This window comes from Pinus tabuliformis, chromosome X (assembly GCF_031772625.1).
Source record: "Pinus tabuliformis cultivar Carrire ecotype Pingquan chromosome X, CPIR1, whole genome shotgun sequence".
Taxonomy (NCBI): Eukaryota; Viridiplantae; Streptophyta; class Pinopsida; order Pinales; family Pinaceae; genus Pinus; species Pinus tabuliformis.
Genome location: NC_142308.1, coordinates 1493219926 through 1493232153, shown reverse-complemented (window position 1 = coordinate 1493232153; position 12228 = coordinate 1493219926). Strand labels below are relative to the sequence as shown.

The window sequence follows — 12228 nt, the reverse complement described above, 5'->3', positions numbered from 1 at the left end:
CAATGAAGAATTCCCCTCACGAGTCACGATTGTAGAGACTGTTATGTCAAATCAAGATAAATTCGATACTAATTATTCCAATTTTGTTTCTTATTTATATTTAAGTTTGCCAATGCCTATTTCAATCTCATTCTTCATTGCAGAATTCGCAACATAGTTGCTTTTATTTGAAAATGACTTGTTTAGAGAGGCTCATTTTACAGCCCAGTATGACTTCTTAGCTCATTTTACATTTTACAGCCTACCAGTGTGTCAAGTTTTCAAAAAATTAATAAAATTAATGCAAATGTTGAGTACTTGTACAAATTCAAATATAAAGACGAACCAAAATTATTGGGGTACAACATGGGAAAAGGTTAATCTTGTATGTTTGTGTTGTGCATCTCATCATCAAAACATACAAACGCTCATATATTTGCATAGTTACAAATATTTTAGGGAGAATTTTATCAGTGTTGTTTTTATGGATGTTTGTAAAGAAATCACAAGGATCTTTGACCTCATTGGCTTGATATCATCGACCATTTTTGAAGCAAATTGCTTGGGATCTATTGGCATTCAAAGGTTAATCATTATTTTTCAGAGTGTTGGTTGTGTGAAAATCCAGACAGTGGTTTTGAGGCTTTACGATAAAATATTCCATGAGTTGGTTGCGGATACTTAGAAAGCTCTTGGAGATAAAGATTGGTCTTTGGGAGGACTTTGTCACGAGTTAGGGTAAAGTCCTTCATGTTAAAGTCTAAAGTCCTACATGCCAAATTCCTCCCACGAAACGACCTTTGTCCCCAAGAGCTTTCCGAGTATACCAACCAATTCATCAAATATTTTATAGTAAAGTCTTCAAAAAATTCTCTTGATTTTCACATAATTGACATTTCGAAGCAAACCATTCTAAAAAATTATGATTAACCTTTGAATGCCAATAGATCCCCAGGAATGTTTGATGATATCAAGCCAATTATGTCAAAGATCCCAAAGTAACACTACTAAAAATATCCCTAAAATATTTGTAACCATGCAAACAAATAAGTGTTCGTATGATTTGATGATGAAATTCACAATATAGGCATAAAAGATTACCCGTTTCCATGTTGTACCCCAACAATTTTGGTTTTCCCTTATATGTGAATTTACACAAGGACCCATCGTTCATAGAAGTGGATTCATCTCACCTTCCTACAAGACTTTTGTGCATACATAAATGGCATCGCTCTTTTCATGGGTGTGGTTGGGGAAGTTTTGGAAATTTATTTGATTTTCCCTCTCTTCCCTCAACTCTATCTAAAGGGTTGCATTTTTCATTTGGAAAAACTTCTTGGCGTTAATGGTTTCATGCTTTGTGTGTAGCTTCTGAGATAGTCTCTAATGTTCTTCGATTCTAAAGGACCTGTGTCAAATCGTCCCCCACGAGCAATTTCTCTGCATCATATGCAAACTCACCTATTATCATATTTAGATATTTTTTTGGCACTCATTCTATGTCCATTTCCCTTTCCACTTCAATGATTACAACAATAGATAGATATGAATACATTGTGAAGTGATTGTGTAATAACAAATTACGCAATATTACCAGCTTCAACACACAAAATAGGCTACATTAGAGAAGAATGCCATGGGAAAAACTATGGGTTGTCAAAACCCAAAGTCCAATAGTTTAATTTAACTTTATAATTTTATAGCTACAATTATAATTATTAATTTTTATTTTTATTTTTATAATTTAAATTATTTAGAAATTCAAGCCTCTTTTTATTTTATTTTATGCAAGTTAACTTAGTTAAACTATTTACATAACATAAGGACAAGAGCACCTTCCAACACAATAAGCACCCTACATAAATTAATGGCATACGCATTGATGCATATCTATACCCTCCAACTTAACATCAAACAATGTATATATCTCAATAGTATACATCACTAGTTGGGGATGTGTAATTTTATTTGTGCTCAATTTGGAGTTTACACGTCTTTTAAAAAAATAATTTAAATAAAAAAAATGTCAATTATAATAAAAAAGTAGATGATTATGTTGAGATCAAACAAAGCACAACGGACAATAAAACTAATAACACACGCAACGTGAGATAAGAATGGAGAACATAAGAAATAACAAACACTTTTATTAATCATGGAAGGCCTTGCCTTGGCTTGCATTCTAAGGCTCAGGCAAATACAAATTTTATAGATGAGCATAGCTCTGATAAGAATTAGCTAAATGTGAAATTCATGTGGGTGTTGTAGTAGATTCCGTTGCAGACGGCATTGGTCATGGACGACGACACCTTTCGACGTGGGTGGCGGTTAGTGACAGCTGAAAATGGCAGTGTGTCAATGTCGACGTTGGAGCAGTACGCGTCGATTTGTCTTCATGTTTAACATTCTCCCACTTGAAACCAAATAAGAATCATGAATCAAGTCACATTGAGTCCTACCATGCCTCTACATAACTCATGTTTATTTCTTGATAGAATCTTAGTGAGCATATCAGTAGGGTTCCTATCTGTATGGATTTTTTCCAAGGATAATTGTCCTTCCTCCAACACATGTCAAATCCAATGGTACCTTAAGTCAATGTACTTGGTTTTTGAGTAAAATGTTGGGTTTTTCACCAAGTGAATGGCACTCTGACTATCATAATATAACTCATACTAGTCCTGCTTTATCCCTATCTCTCCTAGGAAATCATTGCATCCCCAACATCTCTTACAAACCTCTATTACAGCGATGTACTATGTGTATGTTGTAGAGAGAGCTACTATTCTTTGGAGCCTTGACACCTAGGATATTGTTGCTCCTACAAATGTATACAAATAACCTGTAGTGGACCTTCTCGTGTCAATATCTCCAGCCATATTTGCATTTGTAAATCCTACAAGAACAGTGTCATTATGAATAAAACATAAACAATAATGACTAGTACCCTTGAGATACCTCAAAATCCATTTTACTGCTTGTCAATGTTGTTTGCCTAGATTGGCGAGGAACCTTCTCACTACTCCCACTGAATATGCAATGTGTAGTTGTGTACATACCATGGCATACAACAAACTGCCCACTGTTGAAGCATAAGGAATCCTGTTCATCTCTTCCTTCTCTTTGTCATCACTAAAACATAAATCAGTACTCAGCGTGAAGTGAGTTGCAAGGGGTGTACCAACCGACTTGACATTCTTCATATTAAACATATCAAGCACCTTCTTGATATATTTTTCCTGTGACAACCACAACCTTTTGTTTTTCATATGATGCATGATCTTCTTGCCCAATATCTGTTGTGTTGGACCCATCCTTCATTGCAAATTTGTTGCCCAAATCTTTCTTCAACCTATTGATCATATTCTTATCATGCCCAACAATCAACATGTCATCCACATATAACAATAATATGATATACTTTCCTTGATCATACCCCTTGATATAGGCACAATGATTAGCTTCCAACCTATGAAAACCATGTTCCAAAATGAATGAATCAAATTCCTTGTATCATTGTCGAGGTGCATGTTTCAACCCATAGAGTTCTTCTTCAACCTGCAAACAAGTTCTTCTTTGCCTTTTTCCATGAAGCATTATGGTTGCTCCATATAATTTCTTCCACCAATTCACCATGGAGGAAAGCAGCGTTTACATCCTAACTATTCACATTCTAAGTCTAAAGCATCAACAAGACCAGAATGACTCTAATGGATGAGATTTTAACAATAAGTGAGAAAATCAGTGAAGTCAATACCTTCTTTTTGGGCAAATCCTTTTACCACCAGCATTGCTTTATACCTCTCATTGTTGTCACCTTCATTGTTAATCCTATAAACCCATTTGTTTTGTAAAGTCTTTCTACTTTTCAGGAGATTTACCAACTCCCAAGTTTTATTTTCTAGCAAAGAGTTCATTTCTTCCTCCATTAATTTATTCCATTCTTTATTGTGTTCAACTTTACAAGCCTCTTGAAAACAATTACGCACACCTTCATCAATCAATAAAGTACAATTTGAAAGAAGATACCTTTATGAAGAAGGCTTATAAGGCCTAGAAGATCTGCGAACCAACTGTGGTGGTGGATTATCAAATTGTATCCCCTGTAAAGGTTCCTACAAGATTCTTTCTTCTTGATGTTCATTACTTTCCACTTGTTGTCCTTCCTGCTCTTGAATTTGTTGTCCATTTGATTGCATTGGTGGGATGTCTTTATGCTGCTCTTCTAACCTGTGAATAATTTTCTTGACCTCCAACTCACCTACAATCCTCTTAAACATTTCTATCTCATTAAATATAACATCTCTGCTTCTAATAATTTTATGTTTGACTAGTTCCCATAGACGATAACCAAATTCTTCATTCGGATATCCAAAAAAATGCATTTCATAGATTTATCATCTAGCTTAGTTCTAGTTTCTTTGGGAATATGTATAAATGTTTCACATCCAAAGATTTTCAAGTGATAATTCAACATCTTATCAGTGCAAACTTCTTCAAGGATACCCCCATCCAAGGTTGTAGTTGGAGATCAACTTATAAGGTAGTAAGTTGTCCTTACATCTTTTGCTCAAAAATGCTTCTCTAAACCAAAATTGGACAACATACTTCTTACATTTTCCATAATGGTGTGATTCATCTTTTCTATAACACCATTTTGTTAGGGAGTACCAGGCACCATCTTCTCATGTTTTATGGCAAATATGTTGCAAATATTCTTTAAATGCATTTGAGCAATATTCTCTACCATTATCTGTTCTCAAACACTTGAACAATTTGTTAGTCTCTCTTTCAACAGCAACATGGACTTTTTGAAATATTTCAAACACTTCAATTTTATTTTTCATATGGTAGGGCCCAAAGCTTCCTAGATGCATCATCCATAAACATTACAAAACATGATGTTCTTCCTAATGACTTGATGTTAATAGGCCCAAACACATAGTGTATCAATTCTAACACATTTTTCTTTTTGGCATGGTCACCTTTAAGGAATGACACTCTTCTTTGTCTACCACATATACAATGCTCACAAAGATCAAAAATATTAGATTTCAAACCTAGCAATAAATTTTTACCAACAAGGATTTTTAAGCCCTTCTCGCTCATGTGACCCAAACACTTATGCCACATATCTTCTAAAATTCCTTCTTTTGTGACAACTAACTCTGATTTTCCTATAATTGCATTCAATGTATATAAAGTTCATGTCTTCGGTCCTTTGACCATGACCAATGCTCCTTTGCTAATTTTCGAACCTCCTTTTCCAAAGCTTTTGGAATAGCCTTCATCATCCAACGGTCCCATAGAGATCAAACTCATGCACATTTCTGGTACATGTCTGACATGTTTCAACAATATATCTTGGTCATCCTTCATCTTGATCCGGACATCTCCCACTCCAACAATAATGCAAAAGTGATTATTCCCCAAATGCACTCTACCATAATCACCAAGATTATATGCAATAAAACTATCTTTACATGGGGTTACATGGTGAGATGCCCCAAACTCAAGGATCCAATCAAAGCCACTGCTAGATGTATATAAACATGCATCTTCTATTAAAACAGTAAATAACACATCACCATTTGTGACTACAACAATAGTCTCACCTTCATTTGTGTTGGATGACTTGTGATTTGTACTCGTCGGTCTCTGATCCTTTTGTCCTTTTTTCCAGACAACATTCTTTATTCATGTGCCCAGGTTTGCCACAATCAAAGCAGATGATCCTGTAGTCTCAAATTCATTTGTGTTGGATGAGTTGTGATTTGCTAATCTTTTTGTCCTTTCTTTCAGACTCAACATTCTTTCTTCAAGTGCCCAAATTTGCAACAACGAAAGCAAATGATCCTGCCCCTCCTTGATTTCGATCAGCCTCTCAATCTTGATCGCCCTTGTCGACCACAATCAATTCTCCTAACACAGTCAACTAAAGCTAGAACTTATCCTCCTTAGTTTTCTACAATTGACTTGTGTCACAACTCCTCATTCATTAAATTGCAACTAATATCATCAAACTTCAAGGTTCCTACAAGTGCTAAAATATTCATCGCTGCAATTAAATTTTTTCAATTGTCTAGCATAGATCACATTAACAAAATGGCTATAATTTCATCATCTAATATGATTTTAACAAAAACAAGTTCACTAGTAGTAATAATATTGAATTCACTCAAGTGCTCAGCAATTGAAGCATCCTCCTTTATTTTGAAATTTTAAAACTTCTTCATCAATAACACTTTGTTTGATATCGTGTTATATAAATCATGGAGCTTCTTCCATATTTTTTTTGTTGCTTTTTCTCAAGACACATTGAAATACACATTCTTTGCTAGATATTTGCAGATTGTTGCAATAGTCTTTCTATCTAGCTTATTCCACTTTTCATCTATCATCGTTGTACCCTCAATTAACGAATATTAGTCCTTTAAAATCAGTATATCCTCAATCTATGTCAATCTATGATTTCCATAGGACAACTTTTCCATGTCAATAATGCAACTGTCTCCATTCTCAATAAAATTGACACTCCCAACAATAGAACTCTACTTATAAAATAAAACTTTAATTAAAATTAAACTTCAAAATTAATTTCCTTTTTAAAAATGATTTATATGTTGACTCCTTGCTTTCTTTCCCCTTCAAAATCCAAACTCTTTGAAACTTTCTTATTTTTTCATGATACTTATAAAATATCCACCACCTAATAAAACATATACCACGTTTCACTTATATAAAACGTTGAAGAGCGCTGATCACAAATTCTAAAACAAAGGGATGAAAGTCATAAAGTTCGAATTGTACACCATTGTCTCGTCAATTATTTCACAACTATACTTGTCAAAACCACATTTGATCTGAATTACTGACCATTCTCCTTTGTTACTATTTGAGCAAGTCGGCCATGCCATTTCCCAGAGTTGTAACGGTGGTATCGGAGACAGCTGAGGATCCGCCCATGTACCACTTCTTGACCATGGCAGCTACGTTCTCATTCTCCACCACAATCTTCGATAACTTGTTTTCCTCCTTCCCCTTTGAAAGGAAGCTCAACATGACTTTGAAAGTTCCACGTTGCACAAAAATAAGCCTGACTCTCACACACAGCAGGCACGGTAGGCGCCACACAATTACGCTCCCAGTTCGACCCTCCGCAGGTCCCACAGCGGGCACCAAAAAAACACAACAGCCGGTCCACTGCAAATCCGTCTGGCAGATCTCCCTTCAAAGGGATTCACATCAGGACAACCATGCACAATGCCCTCAAATAACAGTCGTGAAGCGTTGCTGCCATGGATAGATAAGCACACTTCGTAACTTGGTTCTCATATCAGTTATTGATATCAGAACAGCACAGTAGGCAATAAAACTAATCACAGACACAACAGGAGATAAGAATGGAGAACAAAAGAAATAACAGATTTTATATATCACGGAAGGTCTTGCCTTGGCTTGCATTCTAATGCTCAAGACAAATACAAATTTATAGATGAGAACAATGCTGATCAGAATTAGCTACATGTGAAATTCATGTGGGCGGTGTGGTAGATTCAGCGACATGTGAAATTCATGTGGGCGGTGTGGTAGATTCAGCGACATGGTGGATTCATGGAAGGTCTTGCCTTGGCTTGCATTGTAATGCTCAGACAAATACAAATTTATAGATGAGCACAGAGCTGATAAGAATTAGCTACATGTGAAACTCATGTGGGCAGTGAGGTAAATTCATGGTAGATTCAGCTGCAGACAACATCAGTCGTGGACATAGACACCTTTCTGGGTGGCAGCTGACGACGGTGAAGTGTTGTCTTGGACTTGGAAGCATTAGTTTGGCTTCAATTTTAACAAATTTTAACAAATTATACATGTTTGATTATTTTTAATTAAAAGCATTATAAAATATTAATAACTTCATCATTCTCATTGCACGGCCTTCAATTTTAACAAATTATACATATTTGGTTATTTTTAATTAAAAGCATTATAAAACAAATTATACATATTTGGTTATTTTTAATTAAAAGCATTATAAAACATTAATAACTTCATTCTCATTGCACGGCTTCAATTTTAACAAATTATACATATTTGGTTATTTTTAATTAAAAGCATTATAAAACATTAATAACTTCATTCTCATTACACTCATTTGATTCATTGTTAATCTTACAATCTAATATGAAAAAATGTGGAAAAAATATTTTATTTCCACTTTTTGGAATTGTAAATAAAATATTTTCTATATTAAATAATATAATTTTATAGAAATAAAATAATTAAAATTTAAAGTAAAACAAAACTTATATTTCCTTTATAAATATTTCAATAAATTATTTGATGTAGATATTAATTAAAAGCATTATAAAACATTAATAACTTCATTCTCATTACACTCATTTGATTCATTGTTAATCTTACAATCTAATATGAAAAAATGTGGAAAAAATATTTTATTTCCACTTTTTGGAATTGTAAATAAAATATTTTCTATATTAAATAATATAATTTTATAGAAATAAAATAATTAAAATTTAAAGTAAAACAAAACTTATATTTCCTTTATAAATATTTCAATAAATTATTTGATGTAGATATTAATTAATATATTTCAATATGAACTCTAGAGAAAGTTAATGTTGATCTTAGTAATATATTTCAACATTTCAATATTAAACAATTTAAAGAATTAAAAGTTACAAATGCACAAAAAAATCACTATAGATTGGAGTTGTTTTAGTGCGGCTCTTTGAACTTTCAGGTGACAAAATCTGATAGAAAAATTTGAGTGCCAGAATCTGGTAGAAAAATTTGAGGTGAAATCTTGATTTGTGTTATTTAAACTTTTTTTTTAACTGCATATTTGGATTCAGCACATTAAAAAACCTATGACACTTTGATTGTGTGCATTAACCATCAAGCTTTTGATTTCAATAAAAGTCACAAACTCATCTCTGAAAATCTATAGGGAGTTGTATTTAGTGCGACTTTTTGGTAGTTTTCAGGTGGGTTTTTCCAGTCAAATTTCTCTAAAATCCGGCAGCATTCAAGATTGATGGTTAATACACACAATTAAAGTATCAAGGGTTTTTTAGTGTACTGAATCTAAATAGGCAGTTAACAAATGAGTTTAAATAACACAAATCAAGATTTCACCTCGAATTTTTCAACAGAATTCCGGCACCAAAAAGTCCAAAAAATCACACAAACAACTCCTTATATAAATCACTAATTTATCGAGCATTAAAAAAATCTTTTAAAATGTATCTCTGTTTCCAAGTTTTACATTTAAAAAAAATATATATATATATATATATATATAAAATGAAATTTGATCCTCTCACTTTTAATACTTTTAATAAATCCATGTACCCATATAAATTTAATAGTCTATAAAATCCTCAATTTTTCCCCTAAGATCTCTATATCCATCTCCCCTGCATCAAAATGTATATCATGCCCAATATAGTCTATAAAATCCTCAATTTCTCCCCTAAGATCTCTATATCCATCCTCCCCTGCATCAAAATGTATATCATGCCCAACAAAATAGAGGGGCATGCAGCGGACAGTGCAGGGGGCACACATATAGCAAGTGCGGCGATGCTTTCCCATGTAACATGCATAAATCTTATGCATGCCATGATGGTCACATGGGTTTCATTAAAATTGGGCACAGGGTTTCATGGAAGCATAGACTCATTGTAACTGATAGAGTCGAACATCAATCATATTTCATGTGCCAGCTGAGAGCTGGGTTTTACATCCCCACAAATCTATTTCTCCATGAGTAATTATGTTTTTAAAAATAAAAAAATATCAGGAGACAACAATAGCTGACAGGAGCTATTAAGCTTGTTTCCTCCAAACCTGCCCAGTACACCATAAGGGATCAAGACCTTTAAATTAAATCAGGCAAAGTGCAGAGAGTGAAAACAGAGAGTTAGGGTTTGAAACAGTTTTATACCAGAGCAGCTCAATAGATCTGTGATAATATGGATCTATGCGATTTCATCTGGGTATCAATATAATTATTCACCCTGCATATAAGCAGGATTAAGCAAAACCGATCAAAATAAAACAAATTTCAAAAAATATATATGAAAAATAAAGGAGGATTGGATTTTGAAATAGTTTTGATGCTGGAGCGGCTTGCAGCTCAATAGATCTTCAATAATATGGAACTATGTTATTTCATCTGGACACTAAATTCTTCACCCTCATCAGTGTAATTAGGATAAAACAAAACAGATCAAAATAAATCAAAATTCCAAATAAATAAAAAACCAGATCGACATATTTCTCAATAGACCTGAGACAATGTGGATCCACAATATTTCATACAAACACCAATTTAATAATTTAACCTGTTTGAGCAGGATGAAGCAAAACATATCAAAATAAAACAAAATGATAAAAAACCAACAAACTAGTTAAAAAAACAAACAAACAAACAATAAACAAACAAAGCAGATGGACATAGTTTTCAATAGAACTGAGACAATATAGATCCATGCTATTTCATCTAAACACCTATTGAATTCTTCACCTGGCATGTGAGCAGGATCAAGCAGAACAGATCAAAATAAAGTGAAATTCTAAAAAAGGCAAATCGAAACATTTTCTACACCTCCAAGCTCTTAATACTCAATAAATCTGACACAATATGGACCCACGCTAGCCTATCTGGACATTATATTGATTCAGGGTGTTGTCAGGTAGAGAAAATACCCAATTGGACAGAGGCGTTTGCAATAGCTGCTTCTACTCGATGAGGCATAAGATTCCCAATTCTGTGCAACCAAAGGCGAGGTATTATTGTTGTCTGGACCCCGGGGGCTATGAACACCATAAGTGATCTTGAACCACCGAGGTCCCGACGACAATCACACATTCGCTTCATCTTCTGACTCCAGATCAACCAGCGGCATCCAACAATATAGAAGAAGATTAAATCAAAAGATAATATCACCCTCTGAAATCGTAGGTAAAGTGCTCATCCTGGTTAGGGTTTCAGAAGGACAAACTCACTCTCACACCGTTTTGAATTTGAACAATGGGGCACAGAAAATACCCACATGGACAGAAGCCATTCCCCACATAACTCAAGCTTTTCCCTTCTGTGATTCTGGCTTGTCCGGAAATACTAACAATTCATCCAAACCAAAGTGTAGGTGCTCTTCTGGACGGGGTCAAAGCGTCGGTCCTCTTCTAGACGGGGTCACCATGGTTAACTGAGCCCCGGTAAAAATAAACCATTGTAGCCTTCACTATAAAAACGCCTTCCCTTCCACTCCATCCGCCTCGACCGATGCGATCTTCTTGAATATAAATGTGAAATTGCAAACCCTAATTAGGGTTTTGATTGTACATTTCTTCGTAAACCCTAACTAGGGTTTTGATTGTACATTTCTTCGTAAACCCTAATTAGGGTTTGGGGTTGGATACTATGCAGCTCAAAGTGGTAGTATAAGAAAAGATTTAAATATAATATGTCTATTGATTTTGTGGTGATAAATATTCTGAAAAATAGCCCAGAAAAAGAATGGATTGGTGTATTTGGGGTTGGATACTATGTAGCTCAAAGTGGTAGTATAAGAGAAGATTTAAATATAATAAGTCTATTGGATTGATGTATTTGGGGTTGGATACTATGTAGCTCATAGTGGTAGTATAAGAGAAGAATTTGTGGTGATAAATATTTTGAAAAATAGCTAATAAAAAGAATGGATTGATATATTGATGTGAATATTGTTTAAGAGTAGATTATTTTTTTCTAATTAAATTTTAACTTGAATATATCAAGCATCGAAAAAGATCAAATTTCTCAAGATGGAAACCTCTTTTTTGAGTGCAAAACTTGAGGAAAGGTTTGCATCTCGAGAGATTTGATCCCTCCCGGCATTTGATAGATATGGGGTTAAGATGGATCTAGGTTGGTTATATAATACTATATAATATCTATATTTGTATCTATGTGTCTCTTTCTTATTCTTTCTCTCTATCTCACCCCCTAAACATGCACACTCTTTCTCCATATCTCTCTCTCTCTCTCTCTCTCTTTCTCTCTCTCTCCACAATTCTCCTTGTATGTTTTTCTTCTTCCCTCCCTCTCTCTCCCCCTCTAACTCCATCTCTTGCTCCTTCTCTCTCTCGAGTCTTCTATCTCTTCCTTCCTCTCTACGTCATTCTATCACACCTCCCTTTGTCTCTCCCCCACATTACTCTCTCTCTCTTCCCTCTAAC

General features: G+C 34.3%; 1 long non-coding RNA gene across 1 annotated transcript; it reads right to left on the bottom strand.

The window, feature by feature from the left end:
• Window positions 1–6726: 6726 nt before the first annotated feature.
• Window positions 6727–11432, bottom strand: LOC149145668 (uncharacterized). The gene is made up of 2 exons (XR_016264167.1): window positions 10714–11432; window positions 6727–7272 (listed from the first exon to the last, which is right to left on the bottom strand). It is a non-coding gene; the product is annotated as an uncharacterized LOC149145668 (long non-coding RNA).
• Between the last annotated feature and the right edge of the window lie 796 nt (window positions 11433–12228).